The 15442-nt window shown below is 41.5% G+C and overlaps 1 long non-coding RNA gene and 1 pseudogene across 2 annotated transcripts in view; both read left to right on the top strand.

Annotated features, from left to right (window-relative positions):
* Nucleotides 1-9924, top strand: part of LOC142142960 (uncharacterized) — a 74026-nt gene extending 64102 nt beyond the window's left edge. For both annotated transcript variants that reach the window (XR_012689424.1, XR_012689423.1), the window contains 2 exons: nucleotides 5383-5495; nucleotides 9698-9924. This is a non-coding gene — a long non-coding RNA (uncharacterized LOC142142960). The remainder of the gene's footprint in view (nucleotides 1-5382; nucleotides 5496-9697) is intronic.
* Nucleotides 8878-8996, top strand: LOC142146443 (5S ribosomal RNA; annotated as a pseudogene).
* Nucleotides 9925-15442: the final 5518 nt, after the last annotated feature.

The raw sequence follows: 15442 nt of genomic DNA, 5'->3' as shown, positions 1-15442 counted from the left end.
CAACATTATGTGACCACGACCCTTTGGAGGTGCAGACGCGCAACGGCAGCATGCAGCACCCCTGCTGCTTGCCTGTGCAGGATTGGCCCCCAAAAATTTGCTGTATCGGGGCCCAAAATTTCTCTTGGAGGCCCTGTATGCCTTATTGAGCGTAAGAAGCACTTACTGTAGCATACGACTTTGGGAAGTGATACAAGCAGGGAAGGGGCGTGTTGTCGTTTTCACTGCACAATAGGGGTGTGCCAAACTCAGGCACACACAGCCACGCCCATATCAAGCACTACTGCATTGAAAGCAACTGTTTTGTCTGCTGTACCTCTTGCACCAGTTCTGGGGCTGGTCTAAGTCCCAATCAGTAATGATAACAGTCTGGTATGCATGCTATAAGATGAGTTTGCAATCACAAGCAACTGTAAATTTTATTTTTAAGTTCAGTCGACATTAACAACATTGTAATAAATATATTTCATGAAAAAAACTGTTTTATCATTAATGCATTTATTATTATATCATGTGACATTAATTCAATATATATCCCCCTATGCGATCTGTTTAGAATTTGCAATCCACATACTTCAGTACATTCTGTTGAAGATTTTTGTGTGTGTATATTTATCGAAAGCTTGCAACATAGAGTTTTTTTTAAAGTTATTTACAGATTTTTTGGTATCAAAGGTTATTATAATTATTTTTTTCCTCAAACAGATCTATAATGAGCCTAATGGGGCCACTTGTACCTTTGTACAAGTGTAAAATGACCTGTGATTGCGCCTCAGATGCGCACGCTATCCTCTTATTCTGTTCTCAGATACACTCACTATAAAACTCGCACTTTTATGCACATTTTTTCTTCCACCGCTTTCCCTTACTCAGTCTTTTGACCACACTAAATAACACTTAAGCTTTAAAGAACTATTTATCCAATAACCACTGTATCTCAGCAGTACTTCACAGTATATATTTGTTATAAATAACCACTACTCACAACATATGTATGTATTTAAATCAAAGTATTTTACTGTTAACACAGAATAGCTTATATTCACAGTTCACACATATATCATAACGTTGTTCAACATAACATAGTATATCAATACAAAATTAACCCTTGGTTCACCACTTTTTTCCTTACACTATCCTTGCTTTACATATGTATCCTTGATAAGAATCAGTATTTATAATACTGATTTAACTATCACAGATATCAGACAAAATCTACACAGTTATATTTATATAAATAGTTAGATCTACATTACAAACACACATATAGCTTTATATATATATATATATATATATATATATATATATATAGATAGATAGATATAAAATAATGATACTTATCAAGTCCTTGTATCCTGGATCCGATTCTTTATCTGCAGTGTAGGGAACGTTCCTGTAGTATACAATTTCCTGTAGCTTAGTGTAGGTATTCTGTAGTATAATGTATTTTCAGTGGCACAGGGTATCCCTATATATATCTTTCCTGTAGTGCAGTAGAATATGAATATTTTCTGTAGTGTATCTATATAATATACATTTTCTGTAGTGTAGTGTGTCCCTAGTGTAGTATAATATGTGTATTTTCTACAGGGCCGTAACTAGGCAGGTGCAGGCGGTGCCGTCGCCCAGGGTGCAAGCTCAAAGGGGCGCAGTAGCCGCCTGCTATCTACAGACTTTTACTTCTGCAGTGGAACGCATGTGACAGGAAGTTTGGCATTTGGAACGCAAACTTGCGTTTGCGTTCCAAATGCCGAACTTCCTGTTGGTGGAACGCACATGCGTTCCAGGGCAGAAGAAAATCTCCCCCCCCCCCCTCACCACCCTCTCTCTCCTTCCACCTACAGTGTTCTCTTTATATTATTTACCACTCTCTATACACCTACAGAGAAGCAATAGCGTCTCCAGTAATAAACTTGGGATGTTTCATGTTGCGCATCATGTTCATAGTCATAATGTCAGCTCCAATAACCTGAGGACAGATCTTATGTCACATGTCTACTATGGTTCTTGCATAAAGAAGAAAAGACTGATTTATGGATAATAAATTGGGGGTATCAGCAGAGGTCCATATTCTGTGTAGACTACCTCACTGTGCAGTCACTGTGTCCCTTGTTTATTTAATGCCATTTTACATGTCACTACATTGACTGTGATGTTTGTATCCCTATTTTTTTTAGTAAATTTCCAGGATTGTGTAGTAAATTTTATAACACATAACTAGGTTTGTAACTTTTATAGCCTTTTTATTCTTTACATAGCCTCATGATATTATTTACTCCAAATAATATTTGTCACGGAATTCTGGGATATTCAGTTCAGTGAAAGCCCTACACATAACACTATTAGAGTAACATATTCATGGCACACCACTACATCTAGGTTAATGTGGCCACTGTAGAGTTAACAGAAATGAACAAAATTGTGTGGAAATTTCTCACCAACTTGATCTGTGTAAAACTTCCAGGCAAAACAGGCCAGTTCGCCATTCCGTAGAAGTGTGAAGTTTTAGAGAGTAATCTTTTCCATTTGTCATTTTGAATGTATTTGTAAATTCATATTTTGCAGACTTTATAGTCTATGAATAGAGCTGGGATCATGACAGTCAGATTATTCGGCTGTGTGGTGTATCTGGGGTAGGACTGGGAACACTTAAGGCCAGATGCAGAATGAGTTAAATATTTTGCAGGAATTATATATGTAGAACACACAGAGTAGACACACAGGACAATAGAGGTGTAAAAGTATTTGTCTCCAATTACTAGATCACATCATTAAAACACATTAGGCCAAATTTAAAATTAGGGGCAAATCCATCTATGGGGTGCAGATGTACACCTGGACACATGATGTTGTGATATAAGTGGTGCAAATTTTATTTGTTTGCTCCTTGGGAAAATACTGCCCACTTCTGCATGTGCTGTATTGCGCTGTAATCCCCTTAACCTCCTTGTCAGTAAATGGTCATTAGGGCAGAGAACCGGTTGTTAATTTATTTGAATCCCACCACTGTGTGTGTGTGTATATATATATATATATATATATATATATATATATATATATATATATATATAAAATCTATCATGCACTTGCAAATATGTGTAACAGAATTTTTTCAGTAAAGTACTAGCCACCCTCCCACATTAGGTTGGTCACACCCACTTGGCAAATGTCACTCCCACTTAGATTGGGGGCGCTGGTGCCCTGTCTCGCCCAGGGCACTAAATTGTCTAGTTACGGCACTGATTTTCTATAGTGTAGAGTATCTATATAATTTCTGTAGTGTAGTGTAATGTAAAGGTCGTTGTCCAGGGGCAGGCAGGAAGAGAGAGGGGGAGTCCCGGGTCTGGCCTTTAATAGTCCAGACCCGGAAACTCCCAGCCTCCCCAGCAGCAGCGCGTGTGTGTGTGGTGATTCACCACACACACGTGGAGCTTCTTGTGTCCAGGGGTGATGATGTCATCACCCCTGGCGGTTCTCTCCAAAGTGTATGTTTCCAACAGTAAAAAGCAAGTGACCCTCCCAGTGTCCCAACACCCTCCTTTGTCTCTGTTTGTTCAGTTTCAGATAACAGCTTTGATACCTGAGTTGTGTTGGCACGTGGCTGGGAGGAAGGGAGATACTTTTAAGAATGCATGAAATGGCTTGAGAATCATATCATAGGAGAAGATTCTTCAACAACAAGTATGTTGTAACTCTTTAGTGTACACACAAACTACAAAAGTTAAAGTTTGCTTCAGGCAGTATATGTTTTCCACCTCCTTTTAATAATTGTAACAATCTGGTGTAAATTTCACTTTTAAAGTCTATTGCATAAAAAAACAGAGACTTGGTTTTGTGGATAATCAAATAATTGTATTAGAATTAATAACAAACAAATAAAAAAAAAAGCACACATCATATATAATTTTTGCTCTGCGGCTGTGTGGTTTCCTTTTGTGTATGGCTTCTGGTTTCCTGTGATGTGGAAGGCTGTGTTGAAAAAACAGAGTTCATTGTGTCAGCAAAAAATGGCTTTAGGATGTGTCGAAGTGGCTGGAGGTGGGGCATAGGGGGCTGGGGGACGAGATGTGGCTGGTGGGGAGGCAAATGGGGCTGGTGGGTGAGATTGTTTGGGGACAGAAAGATGGATTTGGGTTGCAGAGGTTATTGAGCAGCAGGTGAAAAGTGGAAACTATAAAAGGAGGAAAATGGTGCATGAAGGGGAAGAGGGTCTGCTGTGTGTAAATTGGTCCGATATTTAAGAAAATTATTGAGGTAAAGGGGAAGGAGAGGAAATTTGGGACATCTTCATTTGGCTAGGAAGGTTGGAAATTACATAGTGGGAAGCCAGTTCAGGAAAATGACAAAAGATGTTACCGGATGTATGTGAGCATGGAATTAATAGTTGTGAAGTTAGTGTCCAGAGGAAAGCAATCTCACATATGCTTGAAATCTCACAAATATCTGAGCTCCTGAAGTCATAAAATGGGAGGGCTAAATGAGTATCTCACCAGTCCTTACATAGGGTATGCAGGTGCATTTTATTGTGATTTGATTCAGGTACATTCACTTGCAAATGTTGTATTATTAGCAAGGGGATAGGCAAGCCCTCAAATGCATGGATATAGTTGATAACCAAGAGCAATTGGCATATGACGCAGACATCTTACATATGGTAATGAAGGATCAGTGAGTAAAGTGTGTACACCCATACATACTCTGAGAACCAATCACAGTGTTGAATGCTGAGTCATTCAACATGAGGGCTGTGACATTTACTAGAGTAGAGCTCTGCATCCTCACAGCGATAATGGATGATTTGTACCAGCATAGAGGCCAATACATCACCAAGAAGGCTAAATTGAGGGCATACTGTGCCGTTCAATGTCGCATAAGACTCAAATTAATCAGAAGGCGCTCTGTCGTGCAGCTCCAGCGTCATTGGAGCAATCTGCGGAGGTGGCAGTTGCGGCTGCTAGAGGATCTCGGGCTGAGATTCAAAGATATGTGTTCTCTAGTAATCGCAATTTAAAAATTGACCTGATAGCTAAACTGTTAGATTTGTTTTATATAATGTTCTAACTGGTAACAGACTTAATTAGACAAACTACAATACCATCTGTAAGATGTTTGCTTCACCTATCAATTTTTCTTTCATCATCTGTGTCCTGCAATAATGATATTTCTCATTCACTATGGGATTCATATTACTCATGTCCATCCATTGGTCAAATTCATCTGTAAGTAGTGTAGAACTGATTTTTTTTTTTAAGCCACTCAATTGTCTATGTGTTAAAAAGGATATTTCACAATGTAAACTATCATTATCTGGCTATCTCTATATAAGTGTGAAGCAGTGATAACATTTAAGAATATGCTAATGTGTCATATTTATTCCAACAGACCATCTGACACCACTCCACTGCAGAAATCTAGAGCAGATGCGAGGAGGTGGTGCTAGAGAGGCCCAGGAGAAAGCCCAGTAGGAGGCCAAGGAGTCCCAGGAGGAGTCCCAGGTTACTCCAGTTTTCTTCCAATATGTCAAAAACATGCTTGTATGTGTGTGTGTGTGTGTGTGTGTGTGTGTGTGTTTTAGAGAATTTAGACTGTAAGCTTCAATGGGGCAGAGACTCATGTGAATGACAAATATTCTCTGAATAGTGATGCAGAATTGGTGGCACTCTGTAATTAATTGATGATGATGATGCGGCCAAGAACACCTGGGAGGAGTCCTAGGAGGAGGGCCAAGAGGAGGCCAGGGGGAAGGAGGCAGCTGAAGAAACTTGAAGTAAAAATGTAGGACATTTTAAAGGGATGGGAAGTCAGCCTTGATTTTACACATGGAATTTACTTTAGACCAGGCCTGTCCAACCTGCGGCCCTCCAGATGTTGTGAAACTACAAGTCCCAGCATGCCCTTCCAGCTATCAGCAGGTTGTCTACTGGCAAAGCATGCTGGGGTTTGTTGTTTCACAACACCTGGAGGGCCGCAGGTTGGACAGGCCTGCTTTAGACCTAGGCAATATTAGCCATTACACAGATTTCTGACACATTGAGCCTAATAAGTGTTTGTTGGTAATCAACTGCCCCTACCCCTCTAGCCACTACACAAATAAATATATATATATATATATATATATATATATATATATATATATATATATGTCACTGTTTATTGGCAGTTTTCAGGATGGCTTAAACAGTTTCAGCTGACATTTCCAGTAAAGCATCGCAATTCTCCTACAATTCTACGTCTGACTAAACAGTAGTTCCCTCACTACTAGCTGGCCACTAACTGGCATCAGTGCCCCGCCCACAAATAAAAAATAAAAACAGTTTTTTTATGATTCACCCTACCACTACAAACCAACCACTGCAAACAACCAATTAATTACACCCATGTGGAACACTTGTGTGTGCATGTGCTGAAAGAGCACCACAGGGAAAATATAACCATATCTGCAGCCTGCTCTTGCAGACTAGCTGGTTTTTACCAATTTCCCTATACGAGAGGTGTGACAAATAAGCCTCTTTGCCACATACCCCTCCCCTTCGCAACTTCGGTGACACTGATACTGTGAAGAGAGCTTCTCGGTGAGAAAGGGCATCTGCATTTTTGTGCAGACTCCCTGGCCTATGCTGCGAGATATTAGGGCTGGAGTGCTAGGAACCACCTAGTTAACCGAGCATTCACCTCCTTGCTCCTATGCATCCACTCAGTGGTGCATGGTCAGTGGCCAAGTTGAATTCTCTACCCAGGAGGTAGTACCTAAGAGCCTCAGTGGTCCATTTGATTTCTAGGCACTCCTGTTCCACCATGAAGTATTTCTTCTCCCTAGGCATGATTGCGGCTCAAATAAAGGAAGGTTTCTCTGTTCCATCAAACTTCTGCGAGAGCACAGCACCCCACCCTGCTGCAGAGGCAATTCTTTGGAGATACAATCTCCTTCTCCTGCTGAAGTCTGGTGCTTGAAGTATTGGTGCCGAAAACTGAGCCACTCGAAGATCCCACCAGACAACCTCCACTGCTTTTTACCAAACTAACTTATCTAGACAAGTGTCTTTTAGGAGTTTGGTAAGAGGAGCAACTTTAGTGGCACAATTACCATAAACTGGGTCTTCGCACAGGTTTGGGCCAATCTCTGATAGTCTTTACCTTGTCAACTTGGGGTTTGACCTGACCTTGTCCCACAACATATTCCAAGTATTTGACCCCCACATGGCCAATGCGCACTTCTCAGGATTGACGGTTAGACCTGCCTCCCTTAATGAGGCTAATACTGCCTCCAATTTGGATAGATGTGTCTCATCCACTCCCAATCTGGGAGTGGATGACTATGTTATGTAAGTATGCAGCTGCATACTCCTGGTGTGGTTTTAAAAGTCGATTCAGGGCATTTTGGAAGGTTGTGGGAGCCCCATGTAGCCTGTAAGGTAGTACTTTATACTGGAATAACCCCTCTGGGATTGAAAAGGCTGTCTTAGCCTTGGCATATGGTGTTAGGGGAATCTGCCAGTAGCCTTTGGTCAGATCTAATGTAGTAAGGTACCAATTATTGGCCACAATTTCCACTAGCTCATTAATTCTGCGCATTGGGTTTGTGTTGAAACAGAAAACTTTGTTTAATTTTCTAAGCTCATTACAAAAACACATATGTTTGAGTGTCCTATTAAAGCCTTCCATTAACCTGTCAGTCTGCGGGTGATATACTGATGTGTGTAACGTTTCTTCTCTTAACAACTGACAGAGCTCTTTCATTAGACGGGACATAAAGGGAGTACCCTGCTCAGTCAAGATTTCTTTGGGGATGAGCAGCCTGGTACAATACAGAAGGAGTTATTTTGCTATTGTGCTGGATTTTATATTATGCAAAGGTATAGTCAAGGGATACCTGGTGGCATAGTCCAGTTAGACCAGTATATACACTGATTGCACCAGCCTTTTTTCTCTAATGGACCTACCAAATCAATCCTAATAAGTTCAAATGGGGTCTGGACTGTGGGGATGGGAACTAGCGGGGCCCGATAGTCCGGTTTCGGACATGTTTTCTGACATACTGGACATGTTTCTTTTGCTTCGTATACTCCCGGCTAATAGAACCTGAGCAAGATATGCTCAAATGTTTTGTCTTACCACAAGTGTCCCCCACACAGATGTGTATGCACAGTTTTGAGTACAAGGGGTGTATAGATTTGTGGTACTAACATTTGCTCTACAATTCCGTCTTGTACATTAACAACTCTATACAACAATTCATTCTTTACCATATAATAGGCATTACACTCTGCAGGCTTGTCAGCCTTCTCTATCCCATTTTTCGCAACTAAATTCTTATAGACATTAGCTAAGGCAACATCTTCTCGGCCAAAGTCTCTCAGTGCAAATAAATTATACAGCCGTGACCAGTCCTGATCTCAGTCCTTGTTGGAAGGCGTGACCGCTTAACCCAAGGTCTCGCCACCAAATTATGGCATGATTTGGTTCTGCTTTGGCACTTGTCTGTTCTTCAACTATTCAGCCAGGGGAGGTGTATTTTCCTAAACATTCCGGTTCAGGTTTCATGGCAGGTTATGTCACTTTATCTTTCTTATTCCTTCAAGCTCCTCCATCAAACCTGGACCTCCGGCCGGTGCTTCAATTGCCAAGGTGTCTGTCTGGATTTGCTCCTGGAGGATCTGCTTGAACAGCAGAAAGTCCAGTATTAGAAGGTATGGCAGTTTTGGGAAAACTGCTGCTACTACCGTGACTGTCTGTCCACTTAAAGCAACAGGCAAAAGGGTCCTGTCATATTCCTTCGCCATCCCATGGACACAGAGTAACTTCCCTTTGGACAATTTATGAGTCAGTGTCTCTGGTAATATGGAGCTGAAAACCAAGGACAGTTCCCTACCCAATGCTACCTACAGCCACACCACCGTGAACATTCCCAATCATGTCTGATCTTGGAAGTCAAGCAAGGTCGGTCCTAGTTAGTACTTGGCTGGGAGAACACCTGGGAATACCAGGTGCTGTAGGCAAAATTCCACTTCTACACCACATGTGAGAAAGCAAGATTCACTGAAGTCTCACACAGCTTGGCTGTACCATTTCACTGTTCATAAGCAGTATTCAGGATGGCTTAAACAGTTTAAATAGTGGCTACAGCAGACATTGCCAGTAAAGCATCACAATTCCTCCACAACCCTACGTCTGGCTAAAAAAGTAGTTCCCTCACTACTAGCCGGCCACTAACTGGCATCAGTGGGCCCCATCCATAAATACAAACAGTGTTTTTATGATCCACCCCAGCACTATAAATCAACCATAGCGAACCACAGAATAATTACACCTATGTGGAACATCTGTGTGTGTATGAGCTGAAAGAACAGCCCAGGGAAAATGTAACCCTATCTGCAGCCTGTTGGGTGTTTACCCATTTCCCTAAAGGAGAAGTATGACAAATAAGTCTCTTTGCCACTATATATATATATATATATATATATATATATATATATATAGAGAGAGAGAGAGAGAGAGAGAGAGAGAGAGAGATATGCATACCCCCAACAAGTATTAGTCCTCTGGCTACAACTGCATAACATGTACCTTTGCAGAGTAATTTTAAGCAACTTCACTCCTCTGCCGACCCAGGCAAATGTCTGTTCAGGGCACATCCATAGAAGTAATATATTTTGGCAAAAGCGTGTTAATCTAATTATTAATTATTTTCTTTTAATAGCTGAAGAAGTCAACCATATTGATCACAGCCCTAACCTACCTTCAAGCACTCCTGAACTACCTTCCTGAACCCCTGACCTAAATTCCCACACTCCTGATCTACCTTCCTGCACCCCTCACTAAGTTGAAAATCCCCATCCCTGGCTTATCTATTACTAAAAATATAAAAAAAAAATGCAAAAAAATATTTAAAAAAATGCACTCATTGAAAAATGTTATATTAGTTAATTTGGTAGTTTTTTCATGTTTTTGGGGTTTAGTAAGAAAAACGTAAACATGTTCCAAACATTGGTGTGGGAATATTTTTTTTTTTTAAAAAGTGTTTTCATGTAAATTTTTACCATAATGAAGGGACATTTTCAACAGAAAAAAAAGTTCTAATACACAGATGTCTCTTCCTAATACATATTAACTTCAAGACATTTTTAGTCATAAGGTTTAATTTGTGATGAGGGTAGCAGGATCCTAACATTTAGACATCAGCCCATATTACTGTAATGGACAAGGTAAGTGATTGCTTTACACGTATACTGCTATACGGACTGCAAAGCCATTATCATCAAATGGGTGTACAGTCACAATATTGCCATAGATCATTACATTTTAACAAAGTTTAATATATTTTTCTTAAATAAAAAAACAGATTGTGCCCCCCAAAACAGCTTTAGCAACTGTAGTGCTGCCAGCCTAGACAGGAACTAGCGTAAGAAAAGGGGGAGGTAAACAGCACAACACTTCACTATTTGTCTCCCTGGAGTGGTAGCACTATAGAAGGGAATCCTACAGCATGAGATCCCTGTACCATGATGGCAACCAACCCCAGACAAGTCGGCACTGGGCTCCCTTCCCTAGGGAGATTTAGCCCTCCACCTTCCCCATTCCATTAGTGGTCACCTACATGAAGGATCTGTCATCTGTAATACATTGTGTGATTCAAATAAAATAGATCATGTAAAATCAGCTCCTAAGAACACTGCCAAATAAACTAAAGAATCCCTATTTATAACATTGCCTAGCGTACTCTAAAGCACGTGAGTTGAACGGTCCGAAACAGCACAACTCCGTGGTCAGACGCAGCACTGCACCAAGCACATTTTATGTGTAAAGTAAATGGCTTGCGACAAATTCATCAAACTGCGTATCTTGAGACCTGTTCCTTGATGAATTCAGGAGTGCGTAAGTCATAAATACGTGTGTAGAATACAGAACATAAATTGCACTCATAAGGCGTGCCCTAATGAATCTGGCCCATATATTTATTTTTTGACAGTTTTTTATATAGCACTAGCATACTCTGTAGCGTTTTACAATTGGGAACAAATGCAGTAATAAAATAAGACTGCATATTAAACAGACACAGAAGTAAGAGGGCTCTTGTCTCAAGATTACAATCTATAGGAAATCAGGAGTTTGACACATAAGGTTAAGAGTCACAGATTGCATATTGATCCAGCAAGATTGCAATGGTAAAAAGTGCTTAGTGGGCCTACATGATCAAATCATAAAGCAATGCTGGTTTGGATGTCTGTAGGTTGATAAATAAATGTTTTGTATTAACTGAGTAGAGGGGTGGTAATTGGGTAAAGTAGTCTAGGGAGCATAAGAAGGTGGCTTGGTAATCTGATAAACTTGTCTGAAGAGGTGTGGAAGCTAGTCAAAGGGCTAGATTTATTAAGCTGCGGGTTTGAAAAAGTGGGGATGTTGCCTATAGCAACCAATCAGATTCTAGCTTTCATTTATTTAGTACCTTCTACAAAATGACAGCTAGAATCTGATTGGTTGCTATAGGCAACATCCCCACTCTTTCAAACCCGCAGCTTAGTAAATCTAGCCCAAAGTCTTTTTGTATGAGGGAGGGAATTTCACAAAAATTAGAGGCCATAATGAGTGAGGATGAGAGGCAGAGAGGAGAGTCCGAGGTGGGAGATGTGAGACAAGTGAAGATACTATATTGGGGCAATGTGGTTAATGGCTTTTTATGTTTGTAGTTTTATAATGGATTCTGTAAGTATAGGCATCCAATATAGATACTGGCAAAGCAGCGTAATAGTAAAGAAAAAAAGAAAAAGAAAAAAGAATAGAATATTTTGTATAGAAAATTAGCTTAGTTGTGCCATTCAAAACACAATGTAAGAGTGAAAGTCTGGTGAGTGATAGACTTGTAAGAAGGGAATTGCAGTAGTTAATATGGCAGGTTATGAGTGCATGAATTAATGTTTTTGCAGTGCCTTCTGTGATATATATATTTTATATTTTTTGCAGATGTTTTCTTAGATGCATATAACAGGATTTGAGACAGATTAGATGCAGGGTACAACGGAGAGTTCTTGTCACATATGGACCCACGCTCCTACCCCATGTCACATAAGATGGATGAGGGTCATGTGTGACAAGGAGAGAATGGTAAAGGAGCAGAATCAGAATGTTGACAGAAGTATTAGAAGGGAAGAGAAAACAATAAGGGAGCCAGTCAGAGCATCAGGGAGGGGGAGCAGACAAGCCAGTATGCCAGATGGGGTGCTGTGGCAGTCAGGACAATGGGCTGATTACTTATACTTGCCAACTCTCCCGGAATGTCTGGGAGACTCCCGCATTTTGCGAGAGTCTCCCGGACTCCCGGGCGAGTGTGGCAATCTCCCGAATTATGCCCACTTCACTAGGAAGTGCCCCACTTCCTAGTGAAGTGGGCAGAATTAGATCCCAAACGCCGCGATTCCCGGTGACGAGATTTTGGCCGTCCCTCCCCCCTCACGCCCCCCTCCACTGGCTGGCTCCTGGAAGGGAGCTGAAGAAAGTTGGCAAGTTTGTGATTACTGTGCAGGTCAGGGTCCTGTATCACTGTACAACTGTCCAACAAGCCAGTCATAAAAATAAATAGATAAAAAAAAATAATACTGGCCTAAAAAACAAAAAAGGCTCTAGTCGGGCTGTGGGAGAGACTGTCTATGGCTCCCTGCATCACATCTAATTCCCAGAGCACATGTACCATTTGCTCTGACCACACTGCATCCCTGCAGAAGCATACACATAAAACATGGATTTTCCCTATGCAGATAATTTCACAGGCAAACAAGTCAGTATAGGTGTTCTTCTTGTAGCACAATTTGGAAGGCCTGGTGCCATCAACCTTTGCCCAAATGCAAACCATAACAGTGTTAGTGAACTATAAGTTTCAATAGCATATCAATAATTTTGTGGCTTATTTCACTTTTAAGCTGATGACAGTAGGGGAGAGTACAAGAGATTGACATAATTTTACAACAGAAAAGTACTACATTTATGCTGCATAATTCTTATGTGTGATCATTTCCTTTTGAAGTGTTTCCCTGTTTCCTTCCTGTATTTGTATAGCACCCAGTTAATGTAAGATTGTATATGTTTTACTTGTTGGTTTTGGAAATGATGTCTTCATTGTGTGGTCATATTACAAGCCTTTCTGGACACCTAAAAGTTGTCATTACTTTTGCACAGTAAGGTGTAAAACTATGTAGCAAAAGGGCTGTGGTTCTCTTCTACACCTCACTGTGTATGTGGAATAGCATGCACAACTTGGGAGTGTACATGTCTATAACTGGTCAGCTGATGAATACTGATCGTTGAGCTACTATGTCACAGCTCCGCAAGTGTTATCATACCAAAATAAGGTTAAAAAAATAGTGTCAAAAAAATAAAATAAACAATAACTTTGACAAGTAAGGCCATAAGTCAAATGAAGTTAAATGCACCTCGTTTATGAAAAGTAATGCACTTACCTACTAAGGGTTAAGTCCACTGCATACTCCAGCCAATAGAATCACAGAGGGGGGACATGTAGCTTTAATGTATATTCTTCCCCTAGTGGCTGCTGGGCCTCACTTTGCTTTGCAAATTCCGTGGGAGATCAGCAGGAAGCATTTGTATACTGCTAAAAGTATACTGCCTTCTGCTGTACTTCTGTGTCTTTGCTCTCCTAACATCTTCGATATCCTATTTCTTCTCTTGTTTTTACTCCTTTTTCCGTTTTTCCCAATCCCTCTTTTCTCCCCTCCCCAGCCATTACTCCCTAACCTCTCCCTTTTTATTGTTACACTATGCCGTTTCTTCTTTCCTTCCCATCCATTTTTGCCCTACTTGTGTGCCGACATGCCCCATTCCAAGAGAATGATTTCCAGCCCCTTGAGAGTAATGGGCACCCAACCCCCCCCCCCCCTCTGCCTCAAGGGAGCCATCTTGAATTGCCACATCAGCGATGGCTGTCACCTCAGACATTGGGCGGCAGTGGCATCCCCAGTGAAGACCGTCAGTCCTCTGTGACCCCCTCCAACATTTACCTGCTCTGGGCCACAGAAGCAGGAGTGCATGCACTTGAGTATGGTCTTACACAGCCTGGCTTTGGATCTCCGACTCAGCACAGCAGATGGGCAAATTTCACAGCGAGGGGGTGTGTCCTCTCTTGCTGTGCTGTTCAGTCCACACTACAAAGGGGACAGGCTCACTATACTCCTCACGTGGGGATCAACAGCCATGCCAGGCAAGAATCCAGCTGTCCAAAGGTGGGAGGAGTTTCTCTTAGCTTACCACACAGCCTCCATTGCCAGCAATTCCCCCCTCCACATACGCCACCCAGCCCCTTCATCCTATCAATTTTAGAGGCTATGCCTGGGAGCCCCACAGATAGAGCAACCCCCCACCTCACAGAGAGCAATGATTCACTCTCAACCCCAAGCTGGCAGAGAAGTCCCTCTTCAAAGGGGTGATTATTACCACCACTCACACCCTTTACATTGGCCATCGAGAATCACCAGCCCATGCCTCTACTGAGCAGGCCGTGGTGCGGCCAACCCCCCCCCCCCCCTACTAGTGCATATGGTGTGTTTGGACTGCACAACTGGTGACTGGGCCACCAGGGGGGTGGCACTTATAGTAATTTATCCCTTTGCCTTTTCTCATCCGTGTCTGGGGGTTATGATGTCGCCCTGTCCAATGGGCAGAGGTTCCAGTTCTTTAATCCACCTTCTCACCCAATAGGTCCCCCAAATTTAGGTATGCCAGTCCTCGTCCTGGCTACACCGATCCCCAGCCCCGGGAGCATCCTATCCAACCAGCTTCTGGTTTCTTGATAAACTACGTCCAACCAGGGCCCATACCACACCATCTCACTGGTAGCGCAGACAGGTTTAATGCAAGTAGTCATGGTTCAAAAGATGCTAATGTGTTTTTTAGTCCAGATTCTCAGAGTCAACTGAACTCTCCTGAAGCCAGCTGGTTGGAGAATATACTTTAATTATTTTTATTTTTAGCTGCATACTGTCACCACAAGCAGCACATCAGAACTATTGACATATAAAAGAGCCGGAAAATATTGCCACTAGTAGTGTGCAAATATCTTAATGAACAAATTATCCAGTGAAATACTAACCCGCATTGTGTAAAATGGATTTTACTTGTCATTATATAAATATCTATGGTAAATGTAATCATAATCAGCACATTAGTTTTTCAATTTCCACGTCAACAGGAGGTATTAAAGATACAAAGTTTACAGTAGTGGACCTTCCCTGATGAAGTCGGAACACTGACGAAACACGTTGGAAAACCCATCTGACAGCCAATTGACCCCTGAAGGCTCCCATAAATCAGTGTCCCACAACCCAGAAGCCAGACACACGCTGCGGCCAGCTCCCAAATGAATACAGCAACATGGCACGAGAGCAGTGTAAACTCGGACAATCTGGAGGAGGACATTGAAATCATCATAACCATTTAC

The sequence above is a fragment of the Mixophyes fleayi genome, chromosome 3 (assembly GCF_038048845.1).
Source record: "Mixophyes fleayi isolate aMixFle1 chromosome 3, aMixFle1.hap1, whole genome shotgun sequence".
Lineage (NCBI taxonomy): Eukaryota > Metazoa > Chordata > Amphibia > Anura > Limnodynastidae > Mixophyes > Mixophyes fleayi.
The sequence above is the reverse complement of the archived record's forward strand: the minus strand, read 5'-3'. Positions and strand labels throughout refer to the sequence as shown.